The 27510-nt window shown below is 40.0% G+C and overlaps 1 protein-coding gene across 1 annotated transcript in view; it reads right to left on the reverse strand.

Moving 5' to 3' along the window:
• Positions 1 to 11511, reverse strand: part of klhdc8a (kelch domain containing 8A) — a 40876-nt gene extending 29365 nt beyond the window's left edge. The window contains exons 1-2 of the mRNA XM_061041410.1: positions 11192 to 11511; positions 8256 to 8317 (exon numbers count right to left, since the gene is read on the reverse strand). The gene's annotated coding sequence lies outside the window, so the exon portion shown is untranslated. The remainder of the gene's footprint in view (positions 1 to 8255; positions 8318 to 11191) is intronic.
• Between the last annotated feature and the right edge of the window lie 15999 nt (positions 11512 to 27510).

Below are 27510 nucleotides of genomic sequence, written 5' to 3' on the forward strand. Positions count from 1 at the left end.
CAAATGGAAAGTAACCGGGAATCACTGCTTGACACTCTGGAGAGTGACAATGCTTGTTGTAATCCATATAGCGCCCTCTGCTGGTGGAAGAAAACTGCTAGTGTAATACAATGAAACTCCAATTAAATGCTTTTTGACCATTAATATCAGCGCATATCTGCGATAAAATAAGCTGATACCAATAGTCACTGGATGTGCTAATATCGGCAGATATTATCTGCTGGTCGATTAATCGGTTGGGTTCTAATCAAATTTCACTCCTCTTAATTTGTCTGAAAACCGAAAACGAAACAAATATTCTGTAGAGCATCTGTATTTTAATATAAGCTACAATAAAACAGAGTGTAAGTTCAGGGTTTCTATCTCTAATGCTTTAACTCTCCTCAAGGGACCACTAAAGCAGAAGCCCTTAGTTATAAAAGAAAAACAACAGGTCTTTGGCGTGGAATTCTCCTGCTATGAAAATGGTGCATTATTAAAGCAGTAAAATACCCATGTGCACGAGAGTTCTATTCCCCTGCTTATTACAGATACACAGATACAGGGCAGTAGTCATACATCTTAGGAAATAGCGCGTATATCGATCAATCAAATGAAGGCCATGATGAAGGGAGTGTGAGACTGCAAACTGTTTCCTGTCTCCTGGCATCATTATATTCCTTATTATGGCATTATTACTCTTTTCCAAGCATTGCACGCATTGTGTACTCACAATGACTCACAATCTCTGAGGGGACAATAATAGCAGGAACAGACTTACTTAAAATTCGGCACACACTTGATGTATGCCTTGAGCATCGTGTTGGTGTGTCTAAGTCGCAGAAAGGTTGCATGCATGTTTACATTACTGGCAGGAGGGGAACACTGAGCAGGTCATGAGAGAGTCTTAAGTGATATCACACAAACTTCCTTATAGAGTAACCTTTGCAAATAAGAAACTGGAAAGTTTTGGCTTTGCATCAAGTAACAAAAAAGTTGAAGGATGACATGTTTCCAGGTATTGCACGTCTTGCAATGTGAATAGCATGCGCACATTGCAATTGTGATGGTGAAAGACACTGTGCAGCTCTAACTTCAGGCCTGTCTGCACCCAAAACACCTTTGTACAATAAAGCAACCCAATCATACCTCTTAACGTTTTGCACCTGGATAGTGTGCCGTTTAGCAAAATGCAATCCCCGTCCTTCAAATTTCTTTGATCGCGGGTAGACCACAATTGTGACCACGGTTAAAATTGACTTCATTGTGCAGGTCAATATAACAGCATGACAAAATGAACAAAACCAGGTGTGAATGAGTCATATTCAGACTGAAGCAATACCAGAATACTAAGCACTCCATAAGGACTTCACTAGTTGCGCCAATATGTGGTGGTGATATCAGTCTCAATAACGAGACGAACAAGCCTGCAGAGCACACAGGACAATGTTATGGAAAGCGTTTGCTGGGAAACACAAACAGCAGTTTTCCCAGCTAACCCATACAAGAAAAGTTACCTGATGCTTCGAGGGACAGTTAGGGAGCTGCTTCAAGAGAAGATACAACTCCTAGCTGAGGATGAGCTCAAGAATATCAAGTCAAATTGTCTCCTGAGGAGATCCTACTCCACACAAAGCTCCAAGAGGTTTTGGCTTGTGAATGAACCGGGCATCATATAAAGCCTTGATTGTCACACAACCACCAGATTCATCTTACCATATGCCACAAGATATCTGTTTTTATATAGATATAGATATCTGATTCTGAATTCTAAAGTAACTTTTAAATCAATAACAGGTGCATCCTGTGAGAAAATAGACAATTAATCTTGATCTTTCCAATTATTACTTTTGCCTGTTTACACACTGTTCTCACTCTGGTCCCTCTCTCTCTCTCTCTCTCTCTCTCTCTCTCTCTCTCTCTCACACATGATACCAAATAATGCACAAGTATCATCTCTTTCTGTAAATATTGTGTCTTGTCTGATTGAAGAAAAAACTTTTAGTGAGAAGTCTCACGGCTGTTCATAGCAGTGAGACACAGCAGATACAGAAGTAGACAGAAAAGAAGCACTAGCTGCACAGTTTCACTGACAGGTAATGTTTGGAAAGTGCAGAGAAGAGACATTACAGCCAAGGGAGTTGGGTGCTTAATATAGAGCCACAGTCAAGTAGGAATGTGTAGATTACTTTTCTATAGAACTTGCAGTACAGCAGTGTTCATTATCAGGTCCTGTGCTTCAGACCAACAGTATACTGTCCAAGACAATTAGGAATTAAGGGTCGACTGACGATTGGCCTGGGCTGATATTCAGCATTTTGCTGACTATCTATAACAGCGTTTTATTTCACCGATAGTTTAAAAAGTGCGCTACTCTGACTCTGCTGAAGGTGTGTCTTTTCCTCTGGGTCTGTTTTCGCTCACATAATGGCCCACCCACAACACTATCTGATTGGCTAGACGTCATACGAGTAATGGCTAATCAACACCGAAGCCTGGGTGCCACTGACATGCACAGAGACGAGAACAGCCTGGGGCAGGAAGAGTCTCTGGGTGAGAATTTAAACAAATTCTGGTGCTGGAGTTTATAACATTCTAGATTCTAAATGTTGACAGAAATCTTTTCATACATACTGTAAATATTGGTTCCAATTATCGGTTAATGGTCTCATGAAAAACCACTATCGGTCGACTCCTACAAGAAATTTCCACACTTCCTAACCTATAATATCTCAAGCCTCCAGCGCTGAACATACAGCACCTTCCAGCTAGCACAGACCACCAGCTGAGATCTTATCATCCTTATTCCTCTCCTTCCAACTGAATCAACACAGCGGCAGCTGCAGACATCCTGCAGTTGGTCAGCTTCAAGATAAGCTGAAGCCCTACCTAGCTGCAGCTCCAGCTGATCTAATGGCCTGGGCAGGATTAGGTTAAAGTGCTGCCTTGACAGGGTGAGGCAGAAAGCTAAAATTTGAAGGTTTGTGAGTCCCTCAACCGAGACTCTTGAGTCTGAACTGACCTCTGGATCGATAGGCCAGAGGGGGAGATGGCACCCCTTATCCTCCAGAGAGCAAGCGGAGCCAATGTCTGCTCTCTCTGCTAATCGTATCTCTATTCTGTGCACACATGAACACACTGTGTGCTATCTTTAATAAATCACACTCAGCAGACAACAGACTCTTTGGTAAGGAGTAACAATGCAGCATGATAATGGTGTGGAAATCACCTGCTTCTGTCACTACAGCTTCTTTCAAATCTGCTGCTGCTGCTGGCCACCTCGCTGTGAATGTTGTCATTTACATATTTTACACAAGATTGAAATGGCAAAACGTTCCAGACCAGCTGTTCGTGTGTCCATGTTGGTGCTGATGAAGTGAATTAGCAGGCTGAATCTGGCAGCACAGGGTCCAGGTCCTGCGATGAGAGAGCTGAGATTAAATCAGTTGTGGCTGATTGTTGGCCGAGGCTGTTGTAGAGCAGTTGGTGTTTCTCTTATCTGCCTTTAAAAGGCAAACAACTCACTCTGCCCCCCACCCCCCCGCCCCCGGCTTGGCATAGCTGTCCCTGAGTGTTATTATGTGTATATTATTTGTGTGTGTATGTGCATGTGTCTGCGGTCTGCTGACAGATGCTGTAAAAAGTAAGCAGACTGTCACCGGGGCAACTCAAGTGAGCATCAAGAGGAAACAATAGAGAATCTTCTTCTTTCTGTGTCACTCTGTCTATCAGGCCGTAAAGGAGAAGTTCCGCTGGGGAGCACACATAGGAAGGGATTGAGGGAGCCCAGACAATCCAGGTTTTACTGCCATTACTCCAAAAATTCAAAAGATGTGAATTTTGCATGTTAATGTCAGTACCTATAGGGTCTTAAAGATGCATAACAAATTAACAAAAAAAAAAATGTCTTCCCTTTTTTAAGGGTTTTTGTACTCGTGCAATACCATAGTGCTATCATCAACCTTACAATTTGAATCCAAGGATGTTTTTTCCATGCTTTTTGCAAACTTACTTACTCTTGCTAATGAGACCAGATATTATTCTTTCCTATCTGACATAAACGCGACAATGATTAACGTCCTGACGTCCACAGACTACCTCCATCTGTGGGTAAGATTAACCTGAGCATTCATGCGCTCACTGTCAAGACCAAAATGTGCTAAGTTGAACTCTGCCACCTTAATAATGGTGTTCGCACTCCAGAGCCGACACAGGTCAGTCGCCAGATTTGTCTATATTTCATTATCGGAGCAGAAGAAGGATGATAGGCTGCCACAGACACCTATGTGAAACTGATGGGAGAAGGTGAAGACCCTCCTACATAAAACATCTTGACAGTAGGGAGGGGGGGTAGTGAAAAGGAGCTGCAGCATGTCCGTGGGGCACTATGGGCCAATGGGTACAGGGAGTGGATAATTAAAGTGCAACTAGGCAGTGACACTACGGGCTATAGTTAATATGGGGAAAAAATTGATTTCAGATTTTTTTTTTTCCAGTTTAATATTTAAAATGATTCATGCCAGTAAAGTTACCTGAACTTTTAGGGGATATTTCAGGATGTCAAAAACATCTCGGTATCAGATACTGAAATAAATTTGTGCTGCTGCTGCTGCTTTGAACTGGCACATATTTTAGGCGATCTTCATCGTGGTTTTCTCAAGGTCAGACGCTGCATAAGCAACTGCCAGACAGCTAAGAAGTCATTTTAGGAAAACTCAGCACAACTGCAGAAGCTTCTGCAGGAAGCTGTGCTGGTTCCTTACCCTAATTAAGTGAAGTCCATTTTCATTTTTAAACACTGACTGCCACTATAAATTAGAATTGATTGATAACACTTCAAAATCAATGGGGAACACCAAATGGCAGGGAGTAAGCATGTGCTACAAATATTTCGAGAACTTCAATCTGCAATAAGAAATGTGGGTTGGGTTGGTGTGTATGCTATTCTTATTAATACACTTTGGTCAAACACAGCTAATATCTCCACAAAGTCTGCTAACTATCTATTCGTTGAACATTTAAAATCCACTTTTAATCCAGTTTTTGTATGAAGCCCTGGTTCTGTAAGACAAACAAAATGTCTCAGTGCAGGCAAAAATAGAAATGTCAGCCTTTTAATCACTATAGGAACTGAATGTTCTGAGTATGGGTATGCTGTCTTCTGCATTTGTGTTAAGGACTAAGAGGAAATAGGATACTAAAAGACTTTTCAATGTAACTGGTCAAAGGGTAATCACCTTTGTAAATACAATGAACAGAATATATCTACTTAATTAAACTACACACTCTTGCTCTTTGGTCCATAACATTTCAATACGAAGAGTTGGACGCGGTTGAAGCCGTCATGAAGCTAATCGGAAAACGTCGCTGCATTTTGCATGTTGCTGGGCCAGAAGCCGCGGAGACAGAACCAAAATAGACCCTGGCGCTTCAGAAAAAGAAAACATTAGAAGACTTGAGGAAACGTTAAGCTTGATGTATGCATGGACATGACGTAATAGAGCCAAACGAGCATGCTTGGTTATGTAAGGACAATGTATATTCAATCTCTTCTGTGCTCTATTGAGTCCCTGAAGCAACGCACCCGCCCCCCCCATGCCCGACCACTCGTTTATTCAGGGCATAGTGGTTCTGCTCCCTTTCACTGACTGCTGTGTAGGAGTCAAATTAAGAGTGAGCTGATCCAGTGTGGCAGTGTTGTGAAGGCTTCAGTGGAGAAAAGAGCAGAGGAGGGAGAAGGAAAAGATGGAGGAGAGGCTGAGAGAGGAGGGGGGAGTTACGGTGAGGGAGAAGTGGTGCTAAGTTAATGGATGGAAGATATTACATGGATGGGATAATGAGATGGGGGGATGTATTAATGAAGGGGTTGATAGAAGCTGGGTAGCAAAACTAACGGGTTATATGGAGCAGGCTCTATTACAGAGGGGAGTTGGGGACATCTTAATCCCTGTGGCCTTATAAGTAATTACCATGTGATAGAGACAGAGAATGGTACGACCTATCTACTGTCAGCAGAATTGGAATTAACTCCCTAATGGTTCTTTCATTGCACCGTGCTTTTATGTGTGTGAGTGTGTGCTGCTGTACTTCTACCCTTTTAAGATTGCAGTGGTTGACTTTCAAAGTGAGAGCAGTGTGTGCATTTTTTTTTTCTTCCATGGACTCACTTCTATAGAACTGTTGGTTTAGGACGAAGGTGACGTGAAGTAAAGTAATGCATGGAAAATAAAATGTGTGTTTACTGTTTACCTCCTGTGATTGTGTGGATCAAACAGGCAGCAGGAGGTCTGGAAAGAGTATTATGCAGTGAGCTACTTTTTATCTACCTGTTCTACAGCACAGGTTCAAAGTAAACCAGGCTGCATGCTTTCAGTCTGCTGTGAAGTTTAACATCAGCATTGTGGGTCTTAGAAGATCACTACAACTTGTGTTGGGTGAAGGCAGGCTATTAGGCTATTCAATTAATTTCATTTGAATTATTTTTATTTGAACATATTTTCAGATTTAATAATTTCAGTGATTTTTTTAAATTTTCTATTTTAATGTTTCTTTTCTTTCCTCTGTCATGATGCTTTTTGATGTCTTGTGTGAAGCACTTTGAATTGCCTTGTTGTTGAAATGTGAGACATAAATAAACTTGCCTTGTCTAGGACTTTCCAAACCAACCTGAAGCAAATTAAAATAGTTTATATGTTCGTTATGAGCTGCAGCTGATCTGGCCAGGTCCAAATATGGACCAGAAATCCACATGTACTTCATTTTAAACCTTCCTGTACAAAACCATTTACTGCATATTAAAACGGACAGTGCATCTCTGTCTCCTTCGGTTATTCAGGCAAACCCAAAATACCCCCACAATGGATACTGACATATTGTGAAATTATTAAATCTGTTTAAATGGAGGATTATGGCCTATAGTCAGCTGCTGTTGTTCCATCCATCCAACCTAACAGTCTGCATACAGAGAATAGAAAAAGTGGACACAACCACTCTGACGTTATTCATTTGGTGTTTGGTTTTCTCGCTGGCATGTTCTCCCTTTATAGGGGCAGGAAGTGACAAAATTAAGACAAGAGGGTGGATCCAATTAATTGTCTGTGTGTTGCTCTGCACGTGAGCGTACCTGCGCCCCACCGAGCTGAGCGCCGTGCAAAAGGTCTCGCTTGCCGTTCTTGCGCGGAAGTCAAAACATTTTTAACTCGGGTGCAGAGCTCTGTGACATCGGAGAAATATCTCGTTTGAAAAGAAATGTCCGATGTTTGTGCGTACCAGGTGTGTTTCAAACAACAGCAGAAATGTGCGTCGTGCTTGTGAAGCGGCCGTTACAGAGCTGCAGCTCCTGGACGAGCCTAAACTTTCCCAAATCCTGTCATGCCCTGAGGATTTTAATGAACACACCACCCTCTCCTTCTGTGCTGCTCGTCTCCTCCTCCTCCTCCTCCTCCTCCTCAGCAGTAGAAAGATCAGAGCTTTCTACTTAATAGTGGACAAAAAGTAGCTATTTTCCAGACTATGATTTCGGTCACCTATCAACCTATCACCCTGCTGCTCTGCGCCCTACGCCGTGGCGAGAGCAGCACACATCGCGTCCTAACTGGAAGGCCCTTTAAAACTCAGCGGAGACTGTTTTCAAACAGCATAGTGATCATATGTAGTACATATTTTATGTTCATAGTTTAACAGAAGCTGTGTCCCAATTCCTTACACACACAGAATTCACCAATGATCTAAAAAAAAAAAATAATAATAATAATAATATTTCAGCTGTAAGTTTTGGTCTTTGCTCATACTTATACAAAAACTGTTTTGAATGTAAAATAAATGATATGGAGTCTGCATACCAGTTGTCAATCAAGCTGGGACTTTGTATCACTGCTGCCATTGCACAGTATGAAAGTGTCACTCATCCAGCCAGAAAGAGCTGGCCCAGCAACCCTTCAGCTGTGACTGACTGACAGACATACGCTGTATCAATTTCTAACTTCCTCCTTACTTTGACAGGAAGTACTTCCATCCTGTTCATCTCACAAGCCAATGAGCAGGCTGATGCTACTGAGACCGGCATCGGATCACATCGATCTGACTCGGCACGCTTTGCATAGCAATTAACTGAAATAGTATTTATGAGAGTGTAAGGAGGGAAGTAATCAATGCTCGCCGGAACAAGAACAGATGAGGACAGGAAGTATAGGTGGGGAAAATTGAGTGGCAAGGAAAGGATGGAGGAGAGGAGGTGAGGCACTTCAACAAGAAGAGAAATAATCACACATCTGTACCTCCAGGCTGAAATCACAGACAGCAAGTCCTGGAAGATTCCTCAGCACTCCAATAGTGTTATCTGTGAAGTTGAGAAGATAACACTGTGACGTCTCAAAGGGTTATGACCTATTTGCAATTCCTAAATGTAAGTTGACCTATTCACGCTCCAGCAATCTCTGGATTATTAAAAAAATGACATTATTTAAATAATGTAATGTAATGCTGGATTCAAATGTTTCACAGTTGGCGGTTGTTGATTTAAATCTGAGGCCAATTTGAGGCAAATTCACTTACGCCAATGTTTTTTCAGACTACATGAGAAGAAGAGGTTTGTGAAAATACATGATTATATTTCCCAAATTTCAAAAAGGATTGTACTGGTATGGTGCCAACTTCAGGTAACCCATTGACACTGGCAGATTATAACTCAAAACATTACCAGGTATCACTGTCAGTGTCAACTACATTTCCAGAAGTAGCAGGCGGCTATTTTAAGTTTAAAAGCCCTCAAAAAACTAGAGTTTGCCGCCTGCACAGCACCCAACTGTGACTCACTGAGTTAACAGTTCCAAGCCAAAAGGCCAATACAAAGCCAAACATTTTACTCAGGAGTTGGTGGGGACAAAGAGAGTGTATATTGGACTTGAATGCAACAGGTGGCCAGATTCTAGACACCGACTGTAAGCTTATTTTGCTTGTTTGTTCGGGTGCATGTGTAGGAAGGCAATTAATGTCATCTCACTGCAGAGCAAGAGAGCCCAAGGCAAACCAGAATCTTAAACGTGAGCAAACACATGGTTTAACCGGCATGTGAACAAATGTTGACATAATCCAGCCAACTCCAGAAAAAAAAGTCAGCCTGCCATTTGCTATGCCCTGGGAACCGGTTATAAACGGTGTGCCTCGCTTCAGTAAGAATAAATACCAATAGTATTGTCATCGTGGTAGAGATTCATCACGAAGTCTGAATGAAAGAAAATGATAAATGTATCACCCCTGTGATCCCTAACCCTTGTGATTTTTTTTTATTCAATAAGAGAAATGTTAACTTTTTTTTTTTTGATTGGATATTTACTTTTTGCAATTTAACTTGGGCTCTCTTTATCTTAAGTGGGATGGTTCTCTAGTCGTTTGTTAACATGTTGACCCCAACAACTGATTCTGTTTCTGTTGTCTTTATGTGGAATACAACCACCTTACATTGTTCAAAATTGTACTACAAACTAAGTAGACTTCATTAAATAATAATAATAATAATAATAATAATAATAATAATAATAATAATAATAATAATAATAATAATAATAATAAATTGGATTTGTCATTGACACTTGAGGTCTATAGTTGAAGACTAGGTTCCATTGAGCAAAGTTTGGGTCTTTGTTTTGCCATGGATTTCTGATTAGCACCTCTGGAGCAGACAAAGGTCAACATTAAACTGTTCTGCAAATGTAAGTTAAGTTGAGTATTTCAAACTATGGAAGAAAGTGTGAAAGTGGAGGAGAGTGACAATCTCCCTCAGGGGACAAAGGAAGAGAAGGAAATGTCATTCTTCCTCATCTCTGCCTAGACGGTCTGAAGGCAGGAAAATGTGGTGAATATTGAGCAAGTGACCTTTCAGATAAGGCCTTTATGGTCTTTATATTCACTGTCATTGTTGTCATGAGGACATTAACAAAAGATCCATCATCATCAATCATTCTTTCAATTGGCTTAGGGAGATGTTTTAAAAACTTCTTGAACTATGACAAATGATTTAAACAATCCAATGACATTCACAGTTACTTCAACTTAGTTGTCAGTCTATGAGATGTATACAGTAGCTAAACTATTGCACTTTAATGCAACATAAAACAATATTTTGACTTAATCAAGGTTATTATGTTTAGCTATTTGTGGATCTGTTTTTGGGAGTTGGTGATGCTGTTTCACTGAGAGGTGTTTTCTTATATTTTGGTCTTCCACTTATATGTATTTCATAATACATAATGTTACAAAAACAGCTTCTCAAAGCTGCAGGACTGTTGTTTTTAGTGCATTGCTGTAGCTTGGTGTAGCCTAGTATTAATCTGGCAACTCAAGAGAACGCCATTGGCCCTTATACATCACTTCACACTCCCGGGAGGAACTTTTGGTTTGTGTTGATTTTGAAGCCCCCCTGTGGACTAAGCTGTACCTCTCCTTCTTCGCTGACCTTGTTCTGCAAGTAGTGTAAGTTATGTCTTCTGATGAAAATATCACCCTGCGTTCCTTCAACATTTAAAAAATGTAAACAAAGCCTGGTTTTGGAGGTTGCTGTGACTCACTGTGTCTGACACCTCACCAGCAAAGGATACAAGCATTGAAATGAACAATGTTGTTGCTTATGGTGTTGCTTGTTTTTATACGGAGAGACACCATCATTTATTCCAGTGTGTTTCATAACCAAGGAGCTTTGATTGCTTGTTTGTGTCATTCACAAGAACTTACTTCTGAGCCTACTTTGCATAATATTTCCAAGAGACTATAACTCAGGTAGTCTATTTTTTCCCAATCACACAGGAATTGCTGTTTTTGAAGGCTCTTGGTTTTGCAATAGTAGTCTACTAAACATTCAGACAACAAACTACAGCTTGTTTATCTATTTGCAATAGAGGCTATTCAGTGATTAATTGTAACAGTGTATAAATACACAAAGTCAATTCAATGAGCAACAATATAAACCGCATGTGCATTGTGATGTGTTCAAGTGTCTGGCCAGATAAAAGCCTGTTGTAAAGAGCAAGTGCACGAGTAGAAAACATTAACTTTCTCGAGGTTTCCTGACCACCATACAGCCACATGTAACGAGTAACGAAATGCAGAAGTAGTAGCTCCACTTTTCTCCTGAGCCAGGAGTCACGTTAACCAAGTGTCTCGCCTCACAGTAACGCCGATAATATTTCCATTAATGTCTGCCTCTCGAGGTACTTACTTTTTTCCCCCCTTTTCGTCGCCCTTCGCATCGGCGTGTGTGTGTGTGCGTCTCCTTCTCCCTCCTCTCCTCTCCTCTTCCTGGATGCGAGGATGGAGGAAGGAGTCGGGATCCCAGGCGGAGAAGAGGGAGGCGAGGCGCGCCGCGAACAACTCCCCGCTGCAGCGACAGCTCACCGCGGAGGAGCGGGCTGTAAACACGACGGAGCTCCGCTTAGCGAGCCTCATATATCGCCATTATGTGGGTCACGAATGAAGTATTCATCTCCAGCTTTCATTCGCACAAGTTAAAATGCATCCCCGCGATGGTACATCCCGGGGAGAGAGCGAGAGAGAGCTCGAGTGTTGCTGTAACCTATATTTGGTGAAGGGGAGCCCGCTGACACTGTTAAATCTTCTTGAAACGAAAAAGATGTGGCTATGTTGGCCTGTGCATGATTTGAGGTGAAGATGAATATTTGATACGGGAAATGGTTCTAAGGAGTTGTGAATAACATCCTCGCATTCTTTATTCTGGTACAAAGCAGCAAACTCTATGTTTCCAGCTTATCTTCTGACATTGATATCTTTATCTCTGTAGCTACACTAGAATAGAGTCATCTTTACATCATTTAGTTTCCATATGCCAAACAAAGGCATGCAATTATATAGGCCTAGGCATACATTTTAACATCAACACAGGTGTAAGTAGGCTTTCAATTTATCCATTTAAAGCAGGTGCATGTACCTAATGTTTTTCTCACTGGGAAGGGTTCATGCAGTTCCACCTGAGCTTTACCTGACATGATGACACACACACACATGGACCCCCCCCCCAAAAAAATTTTGTTTGCAAAGTTTGTGTTGGCATTTGCATGATACCACAATACACTGAAAAGTCAGTGGTCAATCTAATCAATATATATTTCAAGAAATAAAAGTGAAATGATGATAACGGTCAAATTGGCAGCTCTGCAGCCTCATTATCTCGTACCGTAGTCAGACCTGTTCACGCAGTAAAGCTCATTTTTAATCACATGTTTACATAGCCTATATTCAAAGGAAGACTTTGAAAGTAGCTTGTTTGGTCAACTGCACCGTATGAATAAATGAAAACACACTTTATTTATACATATTGCATTTCTCTATAGGCCTATCCCTTTCAATGACTTTTTTCTTTGTTTTTTTATGAGAAGTAGGCTATGTCATATCAATTGAGTCTCAGCCTAACATAGGAACAAGTTTAAGAATGTTTAATTGTAATACAGCTTGTATAAGAGGCTTGAACCTTCAGAAGTTGTCTTCACGTCATTGTTTCAGTCATTAACACTTTCTGCTTTTTTAGAGAGTAATGGCCACTCTCATCCTCATGCATACACAATAATCCAAGTCTAGAATCTACACTCTGTCAATTAGGCGGAGAGACAGCACAGCTTTTGGGCTACTGTCATTGCCTCCAGAAAATCAAGCCCCCCCCCTGATCTTTTTTTCTCTTACTCTCTCTCTTTTAGCTCTCGTCTGTGCCTCCACATCCTCTGCCCCCTCCTTGCAATTTTTTTAACAGCCAGACAGAGGGACTATGGCCCAGAAATCCTGCTCTGAAGATGGGTACCAACTCACTGTCAGCACTGCTGTCTGTTCCTGTGGGACCTAGCCTGATTACAGCACCATCAGTCTTTCTCTTTTAGTTCTGGACATGCACACTAACACACACACACACACACACACACACGCACACACACACTCATGCACAGTTGTGGCACCGCATGCTCTCGAGTCACATCTGCACTTTGCAACTCATTGAATATGCGGTTTCAACTGCATTATTATGATCTGAAAGCCTGGAATTTGCCAGGCCTCCGGTTGCTGTGGTTTTCAGGGTCTGTGAAGTCTCAGAGTCTGAGACAGAGATGAATGAGGAGATATACTGTTGCCGATGACAACTGGCCAGTCATATAATTGGCTTTTCGACATGTCACTCTCTATCACTGATGTTTTCATTGGAGCAGAACAATGGTCTTTGGTAACAAAAAAAATCCACTGCTACATCTATAACTAAACTGACACTCAAACTGTCCACAGCCAGCAGTTTTTACTTGGTAAAACTTACAGCTAAAGTGCTTTGCCCAGGTATAAATCTGCCAGGAACTGTTACTGCAGGATTTGTTTCATACCAGGTCAGTGCGAGCTGTAATTAGGCCAATGTGATTTTGTGTTAAGCTAAAAAAGTAACACTTTCTCCAAGGAAGATTCCTGTTGATTTTTGACAAAATGCTTTATTTGTTCAGGCAGTAAATGATGAGAACCCAAGAACCAAATCAATCCATCTGTGCTTGTCACTTCAGCAAACACTATACTGGGGGAGTGTGAACCAAAAGAACTGTCTACACCAGAGCTTCCAGTTCCATCATCTGGTACTCTTTGTTTGTCACCCTTTTCTGTGTGGCTGGTGCCTTCGGGTGAATGCTTCTGTTGTTGCTAGAAATAATGGCAGTTGTTCGAAATGGGAAGACAAATATTTCTTACTCTCTGACTTTCACAACTATAATATCTTCCTTATTTTCACTTTAAATATAGTTTAGAAAGAAAAACATTTTTTTATTGATATAAATAACCCATTTTAACAAGCAGGGAAGTGACTTTTCTGCAGCATATTTTTTATACATGCACAGTATAGCCGCTTCTATAGCCAACCATACTGTATAAATAATACAATCTGATCACCATGTGACCACACTATCCCTACACTGTGCACTCCCAGCAGATATTTATAGGCTGCAGCTTCCCACACAAAGAAGAAAAATGGGTTTAATAGATAAATTGCCTTCAACACAGGCACACAAAAGGTGAGGTCAACAGTATTTGTTACACAGAGGGCAGCAATAATGAAGAACTGTGCTAGATACTGAAAATAGATTCAATGTCAAATGTCTCTTCCTTAAAACAATTGCTTTTTATGAAATCTATTAGCAACTAGAGGTTGCTGTATGCTTGCTCAGGACATTCAATTTGATGCTCATCACTTATTTTCTGTCTGAGCAGAATAAGCGAAACTCGAGGATCATATTCCAGCATGACAATCTATTATGCTTATTTCAAATATGCACTGAGTATAGTCACAATAATGGTTTTATTTTTTTTACTTCCATTTGGGCCTTTTTCTCATGGTTTCAAAAAGATTTGGATAGATTCCTTCGAATTAATGGATATGTTTGAACATTTCTTGACCAAGAAAGTCGGATAAGCTCAGGCTCTGTCAGGCCAGTGCAAAATCAAAGCTATAGCATCACGTGGCATCTATATTGAATAATAACTGTGGATCATTCTCCAATTACTTTTACATTTTACACTTCAAACTTATCTCTGTTGGCATTGATCTGTTTGGATATGCAGGAACTGATTCTGTCAATACTGACATAATTGCTTTCAAAGTTGAATCTCAGACTTCCACCAGTGAAGGCTGCTTTTTCATCTTCATCAGTCTTGTCAGTCAGTCAGTCTTTTTTTTTTTTTTTTATCTGACACATCGGAGGCCAAACTGGCAGGCTTGTCTTGCACAGGAAGCGCATGCTGATGCTACAACTTCTGCAAAATGGTCTTATAGAGTGCTAATGACAGAAAGAGACCAAGAGTAGCTGCTTTATCCATCATCAATAATCCATCATGAATTGTAACATTAGACCATACCCTGTTTTACCCTTAAATAGTCCTCATTACAAGTGTTTATCAAATAAAAAGCCTTGGATTGTGATTATATTTCTTCACCACTATCCAATGCATATCTGGATAATATATCTGCAATTTTTTATCGCAAGGTCATGTCAAATTAGCCCGGTAACTCGGAAACATTTTAGACTGTGGCTAATCTAATTTTGTCTGATATGGAGATCCAGTGATAAGCTTCTTAATGCAAAGATAATTTCTAAAAAAGAGTACAACTTTGCAATAATTAATGCTTTTGACACCAACATGGTTCTATAGATGATAATTTGTTTAACAGTTGTGCACGTGCCGGACATGTTGCTTATCTTAAGTTAGGTTTACCCATGACAGTTTGATAAAACCACCAAATCTTACAAAATCAGATAGACTGGTACCTGTATGGCTGCTCAAACAAAGAGTTTTATCTTTGCACAATCTGCCACTTGCACGAACTGTTGCCTAAGAATGGTTGTCTCCACTATACCAATAATTCAGTGACAGCAACCAGACATCCAAGGACCTCTTTCCAATAACATTTTTCTGCTCCACTTAGTGGGGAAACAGAAACATCCACTCTGCCTTCTACTTAGACCTGTGCTATAAAAAAGCATGTTTTTCAATATTCTGAAATCTTTTTTTGATCCAAACCCTCTTTTATGTTTTCAGTCACAGATTCCTCTGATACATATATACTTTGTGATGGCATCAGTTATAGGTGATGACAGAAAGCTGAGCTTGTCAACAGCAAGTAAAGTTTTGCTGTTTCTGGACTCAGCAATTAAAGTTAATCGTTGATGAGCGAGTGTTTCCTACACCCACTTCTTCATTGATGCAGGCTATTTGATGTGTTCTGCAGCCCCTCAGTAGATCACCTCACCCCTTAGATGCTCTGTAACGGGTCCCCGGAGTACACTTCTCTCCTCCTCCAAATGTATTCAGAACTTCTCTTGGCTTTGATGCCATAATGTTACTGTGTCATTTCTAAGCCACTAAGTCTGCACTTGTCTTTGGTCTTAGCTGTCATAAACAATTTGCCCCCGGCAGTGATAATAGTGAGAATGCAGCTACAGTCGGGCAGCAATTACCTGAGCTCGGTTTGAGTGAAATAGACAGAAAAAACGAGTCTACTACCACACTCTACTAACATATGACAAAACCTCTATAGAGTTTAGAAACTGGCTATCTTTTTGGTATATAGAAATAAAATAAATACAAATAAAAAAAGTGTTCATTCATTTGACTCCCAATAATGCAACATTTAAGTTTCACATTTTAGTTTTTATGCCTATTAAAGCAGCAATACTTTACTTTCTCACCTTAGAATAGTTAAGGTGTCGATCTTATAGTTCAATAACTTTCAACTGGGAGAATGGCTTCTATCCCATTTCCACAGAGCGACCCAGTTGCCTGTTTTCAGGTCTATGTAATTTTGGCGTCGGGTTGTGGTTTTCTTGGGAGAAGTGTTTATGGTTTTATGACACTACAAGCCTTCATCTAAAAAGAAGCCAGTCATACCCTTCTCTGTATTTTTTGATATAATGGCAATGGCTCGAAGAAAGATCAGGATGGTGACAGATGAAGCTTGAAGAGAAGAAAAGAAAGAAACCGGCGAGAAACCGGACTAAAGTAAACATTGGACCTTTAAAGTATTTAAAGCCAGGATAGATACTTTCTTTTTACTAAGCTAGGCTTAATGCTTCTTATATCTAGTCCTGAAACTAAAACAAAGAATTGATTGTGGTATTCATATTATTTTGTCTCTTTCTGTGCATGTATCCCTGTAGCCTATGGGGATATCCAAAGGCAGATGACAATGCGACTTCTGTTATTCCATACATTTATGCTTTTTGACTTCTGGTTCAAAGATTGGCTTGGGGACAGTGGAGCGTGGACAGAACACCTTGGCCATTTTGGATCGAGGCGTATACATGCACGTGTAAATCAATCCCCTAACGCATTATCTAGGTGTGGTATGACGTTCAGGTTTCAGTCAGACTTACATGTTTATTAGAAAACTAATTTTGTAAACTCAAACACCGTGATTATTGGGGTAAACTCCTCCTCCCCCTCCTTCTGCAGCCTCTACCAAAAACACTCCTCGTCTAAAACAAAACAGTATCTCCTGGAACTGAGAATACATCTGAATTGGACAGTCTCATATTAAGTGCTATATGCATTATAAAGAAACTTTTGAACATTTCTTGACCTAATTCTGCAGACAGTGTCCCCATTTCATAAGATGAAAGAGCTGCAGTCTGTGATGGTAGACCTTTACTGGCCTTTACAGAGCCCTGACCTCAACCCCCTCCAAAACCTTTGGGACGAATTGGGACACAGAATGCCAGGCTTTATCATCCAGCATCAGTGCTGGACCTAACTGATGCTTTTATGGCTGAATGGTAGCAAATCCCTGTGGCCAGGATATGACAAAGCCTGAAAGCAGAAGAGTAGAAACTGTTACAGCAGCTTTTTATCATCATCATCATCATCATCATCATCATCATCATCAACAACAACATCAACAACAACAACAACAACCTTTATTTACAATGACATCGAGTCATTTACAGAGTCAATTAAAAGACAGAAAATAAAGCGTTAGACAGATTGATAAAGCCTTCAGTCAACAAGCAGGGGGATTTCTGAAAGTGAAGACAATTTAAAGTAATAATAAAATACAGGAGTGTAAGAAACAGCCCAAAATGTACTAGGATACTTAAGTGAACTCAATGATTGAATTGACAATAAATACAATAATGCAAGACACAAATGGTGTGCCACATGGCTCAGTCTTAGGACCACTGTTATTAACAGTATCGGTAACAATTTTCAAAATGTTAAGTTACATTTATGGGTGTTGGGATTTAGTCTGTATCATCTTATACCTTAACTGATGAGTTTTTTAAGCGTCATATTCAGCATCTTGTAAAGAAGTTAAAGTCGTGGCTAGGATTTATGTTTCAAAAATAAGTCTTGTTCTTCTTTTGCTGCAAAAATAAAACGACTAGTTGCTAGCACTTTTATGCCTCTGACTGCATCTCCTAAATGTCTTTAATCTTTGGATACTGTACTCCATTGAGTACTGAGATTCATTATAACTCACTCAAAAAACTCATCATTGTACTCTGTATGCTCAAGTTTGCTGGCCTGCATTGTCTTCTCATAGACAAATTCATTGGCACATCCTTAATTACTGTACAGTATAAGGCCATACTTAACCTGCTTCCGTCACACTTGTGTGATTTTAATTACGTGAAAAGTACTGGAAGCTTAAGTCTTTGCTCTGGGACCCGTTCACAAGACGTATTGCTATCTGTCCCCAAAGTGTGTCTTGAAATGGGGAAAGGGATATCACGTGCACTGCTTCTGCAGCTTGGAATCTGCTGCAGGAGGACTTGTGCCTTGGGGAGCCGGTCTCTTTAAGTCATTTTTAAAGTATACCAAAGGAATTCGATGACAATGCATCAAGTTATATAGATGCTCTGACTAATGATCTTCTGCTCAGTGAGCCATGATTGGCTGATCTATGTTTGTAATTGTTTTGTGTTCTGTGTAACTTGTTAAGTTGTGCTGTTGCCTGTCTTGGTCAGGACACACTTGTAGTAGATATTATTGATCTCAATGAGGCTTTCCTGGTTTAATACATTTTAATTAAAACAAGTTTAAATTTGTTTTTCTAACTGTTTAAAAGGCAAAGGTCCATTGTCCTCAAGGAGATTGTATCTTTTTCCAGGTGTCAGGTGCAGAATAAGAAAAAGCAGAGGATCAGGATTGAGCGGATTAGATCAGTGTTGAATTCTCAGGCTGGTGTAGATTGTGGTTAGAACATGCTCAGGATTTTGGTTTGAATTGGCATATCATTACTTATTAAGTTAAGGGAGACCACATTTGACAGCGAAGAGGAGGCTACAAATACATTTTCAGATAAGTTGCAGAAATGTAAAATGTTGAAAGATGTTACATCACATTTCATTGTTCAATTGGAGCTACCAAAAATCTACATCATGCCATCTTTCTGCATTTTAGACACGTTTAGTAATGTATCCACATATGAAGCACACATGATATTATTTGTCTGTGCATGCACATGCCAGTGAAAGTAAAACCATATTCAGCCCAGCAACCAAACATGGTACAATTGGAGACAGAAAAAGCATGGAACATGTAAGCTCTGGTACCAGACTTGACTTGTATGTTCTGTATATTCTGTAGAGTAAAGGCTACCAGGCAGAGAAGTCTTTCCTCATGCTCAGAACAGAGAGAGCCTGCAGGCAGAGCTTCACTTCTGGGCCTGTCTCGCTAACTGCCTTCCGTCTTCCACTTTGATCACAGAGGCGAGCTGAGGAAATTCAGGAGAGCTCGACTTCAATCATCCAGCGGAGCTCCTTCTGTGAAGAGATTCAGCGTAGTGTAACGTCATGTGCTGGGAGACTTTTGTATGGTAATTTGTTATGGAGTTGGGGGGTAAGGGGTTGCTGTTTTTCAAAGGAACCCTTTGAAACTCTCCAGAAGTGTACATGGATGCATATCAAGATTAGAATATACGGGAGTAATTGTTCTGTGCCAGTCAGAGATGAAACAATGAATAAATTCTCCAGTTGTGACCTTCAAGTTTGAGTCAAACTGCTTTTGTGCCAATCTGACTGAGAAAGCAATTTGACAGCTGAGACTGCTGTGTGTTTCCTGTGAGGACTGGTACACACAGCAGGCTGAGATATGATGTCCTCCATTACACAGCTGCCACCGAGGTGTCTACACCTCTGTCAAATAACAATCCTAGAGATTACATCTAACAAGACACCACAAGTTTAAATTGTGTAAAAAATGGCCACAAAATGGTGTTTTTAGAGAATGATATAAGGAACACATTATTCAAACTGTAGCAAGTAAGACAATGAGTTTGTCACATTTCTTTTTTTGAAGATGAAAGAAGAAAACTGTCCTCACAAAAGGCAGCATTTTTGTTGCTCAAATGTCATTAACAACCTTCTGCCAGAAGGCAGGTATAATGAAATACCTGAAAATACAACAAATGTAGATGCTTCCACACAGGAGCTTACATCTTATTACATGATTACTACTTTTAGAGACTTTAAGACTCATTTTTGGCTTTTGAGTTCCCCTCCCTCGAGATATCATTGACCAACTAAACAGGTGTCTCATTTGATTTGAAACAGCTTCAGTATGGAGGCAGCATTGGACCACAGAATGATCAGTCATACATGATTATCATACTTTGATTTTACTGCTAAACTACTTACATTATTACTGGCTTTATAGCTATACATCTATTTTATTCCTCTTTGTTTTTGTCCATCTCTCTCTTTCTGCATCTCCCTTTATCCCACTATGCAAGCCAAATACAGTTTTGGTAGATGGCTGTTCAACATGACTCTGGTTCTGCTCGAGGTTTCTGCCCCTTAAAGGCTGTGTTTTCTTGCCACTGTTACTTTGCTTAATGTTGCATAGTGCTGTGCTCATGATGGATTGAGGTTGGGTCTGTGTAAATAATATAACAAAGAGAGCAATCAAGAACATGGTCTTTTTTTGTTAAATGTCTTGAGAAAACATGTTAATACAAATCTGCAATAATCAAATAAATAGATAGATAGATAGATAGATAGATAGGTTGATTGATAGATAGATAGATAGATAGGTTGATTGATAGATAGATAGATAGATAGATAGGTTGATTTGATTGATTAATTGATTAATTGAAATATTTTTGGTACAAGCTTAATGCCACTGCCTCTTCCAATATGACTTAACTCCATACAGGTTCAGAGGGCTCCTTTAATTTCTCAAAAAGCATAACAATGATATGATGATCATGTGCTACGTTAATCAGAGGCATCAAATCCCAAAACCAGTTGATCACCTTGACATTATATCTAATATTTTTAGACTGCTCTCTCCACTGTCATCCATCATCAAAACACCAGATGAGGAAATATATTTGAAAAGAATGTTATTTCATCCTTCAGTCAATCCTTAAGAGCTGTAGCGTCGACATCAAGGCTCTTTAAAGCTGCTCTAACCCCATCCTTTTAGATGTCTATTATGCATTATGATACTTTGAAAAGGCTTTGAAAAACGTAAAGACTAAATTGTGGCTCCCTTTTATACCTAAAGACATTTGAGTCACAGAACACAACACAGTTGTCTTTGATCTGCCATTATCTGAAGGTTTCGTAAGGTGTGGATGATTGAACTTTGAAACATATTTCATGCTTCTTCTTATGAGTCTGATGCAACCTGATTTAAATTTGTGTGACTGATGATGATTTAAGATGTCCAGATGAGCCCAGCCTTATAGATCCCATAACAAAGGAAAAACAATCAAAACTCCTCCCTTATAAGAAGCATTTACATTTAGACATTTAGATCTGAGTATCAAAATACAGTTCTTTAAATACAACTAAAATTGAAGGAAATCATCAAATATTTTGAAAAATTAGTGAATTAGGAATTCATATCTCATAATTCTTCCTGGTATTAGTCATTGAGGCACTAGTCCGTATTCTGTAATCGACAGCAGATATTATGGGATGCAGTTTATTTTAAAGACTAAGCACAAAACATAAACTGAAATAATATTTTATCGATCACATAACAAAGTCGTAATGCAACTTTTAATACTTTTAATAATGACACAAGCCAGGACCTGACTTAGAGTGAATATTTATCACAAACAGATAATAGTCATAGTGAAATAATTGATGAATAAATGAACATTATTAATGGTAACAATAATAAGATCTGCAGGTGGGGCACAAATGAAATAATGGAAAATAATAGCCTCAAGAACATGAGTGATTAAATAATAATGAGATAACATGTAACGCTACAATGATGGAGCCATGGCTAAGGAAGGGATACCTTTGATTGAACTGGGGGGAAATAATCGGGTAGTTTGAAATGTAGGGGTTCTTTCACATCAACCCTTCATCACAGCTGCTGCAGTTAGAATATTCTTATTCTAAGAAAACTTCCTCCGTAGGGGCTAGCTGCTCACGATTGCGCCTGAAAGTCAGGTTGGAAGAGTTCACGTCGGGTTGGAAACTGACAGCGAAGATTTGCTGCCTGTATGTCCACCATGATGGATTTGATTGGAGTGTGTTCTGGTTTTCTGCGTCAAGGCTGATGGAAGAGGGCTCTGGTGGATCTAGGAGGCTGATGCTTGCAAAGATAAACTTCTTTAAATACATTTTGAAGACCAATTAACATTAATCCAAAAGGCAAAATAAATGACAAAAGTGACAGTAAAAATCAACAAAGAACTTACACAACGAGCAACTCACCGGATGGCTGCGTGCCAATGTGTTTTTAAGACCTTGAAAAGGGGAGATGTCATCTCAAGTTGAGGGTGTTTGCCACTACTCCTTGGACCTCTGGTTCAAGAAGGTCTCATTTTACTTAAGATCAAGGAAAATTAAATTTGGATATCATGCTAAACATTCATATTGTCTCACTATGAAAATGTGGATTAAGGACATTCATCCGAGATTATCCAAACTCTTGCAGAAACAATTGAAAGTAAGGATCAGAACATTATATATGCAGCTCATCATGTAGCTCCTCAACTCTGTTCAGCTGTGCATTTAAAGAAAATAATTCCTTCCCCTATTGGTTTGACTATCAAATAAACCCAAAACAACACTATGTGTAGCATAAAAGTAAAAGTATTATTATAGTAAAATAAGAGGGGAGTTTTGCAGAAAGATGGTCTCCTGTTAAAAGGTTTTAATGAATCAGAATTTCAGATGGTTTTCTTTTGCCACAATGTTCATCCCTGCCTGTTTTTCTGGAGAGCATGACTTCCATCACCTGTTGTTGTGTAACAGTTATTATCCATGCTGTTGGTCTTGTGCAGCACTTCTCTCAGTGGGTTACTATATAAGTGTCAATTAGAGGCAACCTCATCAAGTCCATGTATGTTAACAGCATGCAGAAATAATCATGGCTCCATAGGAGTAAACAAGAAGCTTCATCGACTAATCCTAATCAACCCTGAGGCCATCCATAAGTACACTTCTTAGGGGCAGCTTGATTTAGTGCTGTTGATTGGTCTTCATCTGTAGTTGTGTCCTGGCCCTGGTTTAACCTGTGTACCTTTAGGCTGGTCAACATGGTTAGTGTTTTTAATTTCATCATCCAATTTAATGTGATCTGTGCTTCAACATTCTCTGTTAGTGCTCAACAGGGCAAAACTATTGTGTAAAAAATTCATCATCTCAAAGAGGTGCTTCAACATGGAGTGTCCAATTGCGGCTGAATGATGTGCTATAAATTCACTCTGCTTGCCCAATTTGACTTTCTGATGTCAGGCAGGATCTCTTGTCTGCCCACAAGCAGTGATGAGTCTCAGCTGGAGAGAAGAGTGGAAACAGCTTCACAGTATGTGAATGTTTTGGAAGCTAAACTGAATTATTTGTAGATACACTTTTTTATTGTTAGGCTTAGTTTAGTTTAGTTTAGTTTAATCGTTTATTTGAATCAGGGAGAGTGGAACATTAGTCTCAGAAGAGAAGAGATGCTCTGTACCAGATTTAACTAGCTAGCTAATTTCCATCTGTTGTCCCTGGGTAGATGATAGGCTTGATAATGTCTTTGGTGAGATATTTATTTGACAAAACAGCGTTAAATAGCCAAAGGTTAATGGTAATGTTCTTCCTCAGAGCTCTAATCAGAGCTAGAAAACGCAGCAAAGATCGTACTATTTTTACAAAACCATTTATCTCAGTTCATTTTTGAAGTGATTGTTCAGTATTCTGTTTCCTTCACATTGTCTTAAAGGTAGAGTCAGTAGCATTGTTTGTTGCTGCTTGTTAGACACAACATTCAAACTGGACTCCTCGTCCTGGGCTCAACGCTACAAGAAGTGCACGGACCACTGCGGGGTTAGCATGTACGTTTACTGCTTGTACCTACTCTGTAAGCTTCCTGAGAATAGGCACATCACATTTGTTGTAACGGAAAAGCAGATAATTTAGCACGTTAGCAACAAGCTAACTACCAGTGTTTGGCACCTTCCTGTCCAACAAGAGGCCAACTCTGCGTCTGCAGGTTGAAGTCAACCCAAAGTTCACTAGCGAGCTTTAGCTGCTTGACTTTTTGCCACACTGTGATTATATTTTTGCTTCATCCGGTCCGACAAATTCGCCGCATCGCGTCCAATTGCTGAAATGTATCCACTCCTAAACTCACCTGCATGCATGCTGTCATTGGCTGTCGGAAACACATCCACTCAAGAAACGTCCTTTTTTCAAAAGTATTGAAATTATACATTATCATTACATATTGTTAGGTGGGGTTCTGCTGGGGCAATAACAACTCAATTTTTTAAACCCCAGGTTCTACTGCTTTAACTTACATTATTAGTCCACCCCATTTCATTGACATATAGTTGTTAATGTTAATATTATAATGATCTATTATCATATTATCAGGTGACACCTCAATAGGCAGCATTATTAAACTGATTAGTGATGAAAATGATTTTTATCGACACAGACTATAAAGAACCTTGTATGTTCTTGTTAAAGAAAGCCTCTGTTTCTTTCCGGTGCCGTATATTTCATTTTGAGAAGCAGTGAGGTGTACATCAGGGTAGCTCGCTGCAGCTGCTCTCAGATGTGTTTCTGTAATCCTCAGTGTGCTGAGCAGATCACATCAAGGGATTTCATGCTTCCTTCTCTCACCTCCTTGTTCCCTCATCCCCTCGCCTCCTCTCTTTTCATCAGATCTCTTCCTTAACTTTCCTACCCAGGGTGCTTCCCCCATTTCCATCGGAAAGTGGTGGTGATGACCTTCCGCTTGTTTGGGGTCAGGCTAATCACTGAAACAAGTAAACAAGTGGGAAGGTGAGCGGAGAGCAGCACAATCAATAACGCTTCTGTGGTTGATTGGTGTGGAGTTGGATTTTGCACCTAACCATACACACATGCACACACATGCACACACACACACACACGCACACACACGCACACACACACACGCACACACACACACACACACACGCGCACACACACACACACATATTGGGTCATAGAGGTCATTCTGAACGGCACAATGAGGTGGTAGGATCAGTGTTAAATGGTGGTTGTATGACATTAACAAATGAACAGGAATCTCTCAAAGTAGGTCTGCACTCTCTCTGACCTCAATCTCTCATTTCCCTTGCCAGTACACACACACACACACACGCACGCACATACACCCCACACATAAACAGTAAAATACTGTCTTTAACTGTCACTTATTTTCACATAAATGTACACTACATACACACACACGCACACGCACACGCACACACACGTACAGTTATTAGCTGTTTTCCCCATTAGAGACTACAGCTGTTGCTTGTGAATTTAGGCTGCTTAACGTGATCAGTTAATGACACTTATTCCACAGAAAGAGCCTCCACCTGGCTCCTGTGCCACAGGAACAGCCTCTGATTCACAAGTTTAAATACCAGCTCTCTGATGATCCGTATTACTGCTGTGTTTTTAAACATTTCGTCAGATTGGGATGGAAGAAGGTTTTTACATTTTGGAAGAAAGCATCTGCTAGTTTTGACTGAACGGCTCCCAAAGGGACGAGGTGACTCGACTCGTCTCGGAAAAAAATTCAAAGAAGCTGAAGTGTGTGAACTTTCTGTCCTGACGAGCAAGAAAGACATATCTCCGTGAAGAGGGCACTACCAACCCTTCACATAACTACGACTGTATGCAATGTGCAACATCTTGTATCGTTGTACCTGTTCACGAGGATTCTCCTGCTTTTTCAAGGTCACTTGCAACAATTCAGCGCATCTTCATCACTCCTGTGGGTCCTCTGTTGTTCCCATAGAAACCCTGCTGGGCTGACAGATGAGAGGCGCGGGAGTTGGCTTCCCACATAGTTGGAAAAACACACACATGCACACGCACGTACTCACATTTAGACTATGCACACATTAACTGCATCTGGGGAAGCATACCCCGCATGTTTTAAAATAAACCAGGCATTAGAGGCGAAGTGTTGGTGAGAGATTGTTGTACACAAATAGGCCATTATGGCAAAAATGGAACACAAGGAGTCTCCTATGACAACGGAGTGTTCTCTCTCTACTTCATGGCTTTCTCTTTTCCCTCCCTGCGTTTGTGTGTCTCTCCCTCTCTCTGTGGGCAGGCTGTGTGCGGCGCTATGCTCGTTATCAGAACAAACAGAGATGAGGATGGAAGAATGGGGTACACACCATGTAACAAAGAGAGGAGGATGAAAGAGTGAAAACAAGGAAAAATCAAACACACGTTACAAGGGCAGCACCAGGGAATACTTTCCATTGGTGCGCACCTGCTTCCATAGGGAGCTTTACCATTTTAGTGCATTAAAGGCATACCACACCAGGATACACCAATGTGTGAGATAGTCGGCTCTTGCAAAAAAAAAAAAAAGTAATTCCAATTCCAGTCCATATCAGATGTACATTTCCCTTGAGGCTGCAAGAATAAAGAAATAAAAAAGCGGGCCTCTCCAAAGGCTGCAAGAGGCTTGTAATGAATAAGACATTGCATCAGAATTGGAAAGTCAGTGAAATCTCCTTCCTGTCTGCTTTCTGTGAGACAAGGCATGTATCTGTCTTTTTATGTCCTTGGATGTGTGAAACCGCACGGTAACGAGTGGTGAGGCATTCCAGCATAAATCTTGCAGGCACAGAGCTGAGATAAACAGCATTATAAAATTCAAATATCAGCTTTCTCCTCAGGCTGCGAACTAACTGAGGATGAGGTGTTAAGATGAATCTATCAGGTACAAATATCTCCATATGTGCATACTACAGAACCTTAAAAAAAAGTCTTTGAGTGACTGTAGAACAGCTGCACTGTTTATGACATTTTTTTATGCGCGTGACTGTAAAAGTCTATGTGACGCCATGGACACTGTCAGGGGCGGACTGGGATAATACAGTAAATCATGCTGGTTGTTTGACTCCATCCCAGGCCACCCTGTTCACACGAACCACTAATTGTGTAAACTAACTGTCCTGCACAATTACTTTCAAAAACATTTTAAATTGCAATATAAATAAATGCAATGTCCAAATTACAAGAACCAACCATTATTTGATAATGTTAAGTGTGTCATAAAACTGCATTACAGAGATTCTCTGGCCTACAGATTATGTTCCCCAGATGTAATAAAACATGTTTGAGTGGTAAAGACACCAACAAAATGTCAAAACATCATGATTTTAATCTGTTTGGCATGTCAAATTTAAAATTCTAATGCAAAATGTAACAATCGTCTCTAAATGTGAATTATATTGAAATCACTATATCTCTGAAATAATTAGCAATATGAGTTTTTGAACATATCGTGCAGCACTTTGACATACTGAGCAAAAAGCTGTCAATAATAATTTCTGGTCAGATATAGCACTAGAAAAATATATTGATCTTTGTTATTGTTCCCATTAATTTGTGATAAAGCTATTGTGATGCATTGATTAGCTGCAGGCTTCAGTATGTATGCAGTATACAATTTCATTAGCTTATGCTTTATTTGGTTGAAAACCACTGCCCTTAGTGAAAAATGATCGCTCTGTTGCACTCATTATTGCTATGATTTAATTCCTCCACAGATTGATGTGCTGAC

The sequence above is a fragment of the Labrus mixtus genome, chromosome 7 (genome assembly GCF_963584025.1).
Source record: "Labrus mixtus chromosome 7, fLabMix1.1, whole genome shotgun sequence".
In the NCBI taxonomy this organism is placed as follows: domain Eukaryota; kingdom Metazoa; phylum Chordata; class Actinopteri; order Labriformes; family Labridae; genus Labrus; species Labrus mixtus.